Source organism: Stegostoma tigrinum, chromosome 11 (genome assembly GCF_030684315.1).
Source record: "Stegostoma tigrinum isolate sSteTig4 chromosome 11, sSteTig4.hap1, whole genome shotgun sequence".
NCBI lineage: Eukaryota > Metazoa > Chordata > Chondrichthyes > Orectolobiformes > Stegostomatidae > Stegostoma > Stegostoma tigrinum.
The window spans coordinates 72653065-72656664 of record NC_081364.1 but is presented as its reverse complement, the minus strand read 5'-3'; the positions used below and the strand labels follow the sequence as shown (position 1 = coordinate 72656664).

At 44.2% G+C, this 3600-nt stretch overlaps 1 non-coding gene across 1 annotated transcript; it reads right to left on the bottom strand.

Moving 5' to 3' along the window:
• Positions 1–2625: 2625 nt before the first annotated feature.
• Positions 2626–2698, bottom strand: trnar-acg (transfer RNA arginine (anticodon ACG)). The gene has a single exon. It is a non-coding gene; the product is annotated as a tRNA-Arg (tRNA).
• Positions 2699–3600: the final 902 nt, after the last annotated feature.

Genomic DNA, 3600 nt, shown 5'->3' with positions numbered 1-3600 from the left:
GCACCATCAATGCTTCACCTCAGCTCCACGCGGAGTGGGACAGAGACAGGGACAAGTAGCAGGCTGTGATACCGTACTCTCCAATCAGAGTGTGGTGTGTCTCTTTTGGTCTTTTTGTTTTAAATTCTGTATCTGACACTTCTCTCACTAAAACATGATGAAGGAGTAAGGTTCAGAAAGCTTGTGTTTTCAAATAAACCTGTTGGATTATAACCTGGCGTCATGTGATTTCTGACTTTGTCTGCAACAGTCCAACACCGGCACCACCAAATCAGGGGATTTTGCACAGTTTGTTGACGTCTGTTTCCGTGGGTCGATGGATCAGCATCAGGATATAAGTTTAAAAGATACCAGCTTGAGGCCATGCAGATGCAGTGCCTCGTTTGCTTTGAGTCAAGTTCTTCCATTAAACCCACGCAAAATCCATGACAAGACTGACATCAAAACACCCCCATCAAGAACTCTCTCTTCCCCTGCTCCACACGGAGTGAGACAGAGACAAACAGCAGGATTTGGCCCTCTCTCCAATTTCCTGCTGCCAGCAGAATGTGGCCACTGCAGCTTCAATCAGAAGCTTCCTGCCCATCCCTGGGACACAATTTACAGAAACTCATTTCTCATGAGTGGGTTTTCTCGTGTGAAAGCGTAGAAAAAGCTTTTGTTAAATTTGGCAACGACTGCTGCAGATTCTCCCTGTCTTTGAAACCTTTCCACCTAAAACCGCTGTCTCCAAGATCGAAGCGGCAAGATTTTGTGATGAGAACAGTAATATAAAAATGAACTCTGTTCACATTAATCGAAAAATGGGCAAAACACAACTGGTTAGGATAATGAGGGAACAGTACTGTGAAGTGAATGTATTAATCACATGCACCACAGAAACACAGTGGGCCCACCGAAACTATTTTTAACACTGTCTTGTTCTATTACACACAGGCTATCCAGTCATCTAAGGCATTACGGTTTCTAATGCATGAGGGCCTCTCTCAGAGGACACCTGTGCCTGCAGTGTTGGGTCTGTAGTTTGGTGATACGCCGAGTGGCTGTGATTCCATTTTGTTCTCGGGGCTGCGAGAATTTTCATGGCCTGCTGCATCCAATATCCAAAGGATCTCTATAAATGTCATTTGAAATTATTTCTGATGCAACAGTGTTAATGCCACCCAGTCATTTCCTCCTCAGCACGGTGGCTCAGTGGTTAGCACTGCAGCCTTACAGCGCCAGGGACTCGGGTTCAATTCCTGCCTCAGGTAACTGTCTGTGTGGAGTTTGCACATTCTCCCTGTGTCTGCGTAGGTTTCCTCCCGCAGTCCAAAAATGTGCAGGCTATGTGAATTTCCATGCTAAATTGCCCATAGTGTTCAGGGGTGTTTGGGTTATCGGGGTACGCGTCTGGGTGGGATTGTCCAAAGGACAGTGTGGGCTTGATGGGTCGAAGGGCCTGTTTCCACACTGTAGGGAATCTAATCCAATCCACTAGCCAGAAATGCATTTGAAAAACCACTTTCCAGTTTGTCCTTCCAGGTATTTGAGAAAGGTCTTTCAGGAGCAGCTGTGTGACAAATGTTCCAGTTCAGCATGAAAAATGAGGTGGAGCAGTGTAAAGCTCAGAGTGATGAGGAAATAATGAGGCAGTAACACAGACAGAGGTGCAGCCGAATGATTTCTTTGTTTGTTGTAAACAGATTCTGATTTTGAAATCTGAAATTGAACAATATAAACCATTTCCTTGCTCTTTGGGGATTGGTCTCCTGAGGCCTGTCACTGTTGGGGGAATGAATCTGATTGATTCTGTTTGTGGGTAAAAATGAGGCTCAGTTCCCTGAGTGGGACATGAGCACAGTTTTACCATCTCAACTTCAGTCCCAGTATTGAGTCTTTTAAGATTGAAATATCACAAGGGAAAATATTACTGCGATGAACACTTGAAACGGCAGAGCAGACAAGGCTACAGGCCGAGTGCTGGAAACGGGGATTGATGGGCCGATAAATAAACTCGACGATTTGGTCATTTTGGAAGAGAAAATAAATCAAAAGCTGCATCATTAAGAAACAATTCACGTGCTTCTGCCCTCAGCTCTGGTGGTTGAGTGGTTAGGATTTGGCACTTTCACCACCACGGCCTGGGTATGATTCCGGGTCAGAGAATCAGGATTGATTGTTCCTGACAGAGATAATAGCAAAGGTAAAGCAGTTCCGAAGGGAATTCTTTCAATGTCTTGGATTAGTTCATGTCCCCGAGAACATGAGAATCAATGCTCCGGCCTCTGAAAGATGGGAATTGTGTCTGAAATCTGTCTGTTCAGTCAGACAGTTCACCCTTCATCCTCCTCTGATTTCACTTCCCAAAGAGATTCTCAAGCCCATTGAAGCTGAGGCCGGGTGATTTTGTTTGCTTCCTTGCTATTCCCAGGAGCTGCAGTGATTGGGAAACCAAAAGGCAGGCATAAACATCTTTTGGGACAATTTCAGCTTTCCCTTCTCTGAAGAGGCTGGGATATTTGTGATAATCACTGACAGGAGATAATGAAAGGGTTCTTGTTACTGCAGAAATTCAAGCATCACTTCGGCTTCATAGCAGGGAGAAAATTAGTTTGGTGGTGTAACAACTTTTTACACTGCACTCGAGCCAGGTAGGAGTCGAACCTACAATCTCCTGATCCGTAGTCAGGTGCGTTATCCATTGCGCCACTGGCCCACTCTGTGCTCCAGCTTCACACACTGCAGTTATGGTGTTAACGGGGCATGAGTAGCAATGGTAACATTCACAACATGAACAGCCAGGAAAGTTCATCTCTGTCACTGTTTCAGTTCACTGGCCCACACTTTGTGATATAGCGAGTTTCACTGGCAAAGAAAACACATTAGTCATCAGGCAGCTGACACTCCCCTATTCAGTCTGTTCAGCCATTCAATGAGATCACTACTGTTCTAATAAATCTCAACTCCACTGTCCTGCTTTTTCTCTATAACGTGAGGAAAACTCGAGCCCAAACACAACATTGTATTTTTCTAAAGAAGGGTCTCAACCTGAAACGTCAATTTCCTGCTCCTCTGATGCTGCTTGGCCTGCTGTGTCCATCCAGCTTTACACTGTGTTATCTCAGGTTCTGTAGTATCGGCAGTTCCTACTATCATTGTACATTCGTCTTATTTTCCGCAAGTTTAGATTACTTAACTGGCATGTTTGTGCTTGCAAAAAATTGAATAATATGAAATGAGCGAAAATGTCCTTGCTGCTATTAATTGTGCAGCGATAACCGTATGCGAAAGTTCGGAGAGTGAAAATATTACCTCCATTTCTCCTTGCACAGATATCTCTCTTTACTGGTTGAACATTTGCAGCATTTTTCTTTATAATTGAGACATTTTCACGGACACATACTCTCTCAATCCACAAACGTCTGTGCTGCCAAAAACTATTTGTTTTTGATTAAAATTGCTTTCCCAAATCCTGATGTCTCAGTATCCTTTAGTCCATGTGAATTAAAGATGCTCTTTGCGCTCACTGCCATCCCCATTTCCAGTTGTATCTTCACAGCTGGGCCACTGAGTCTCTCTGATACTGGGCCAGAGAACTGGGATTATATGATCATTTTC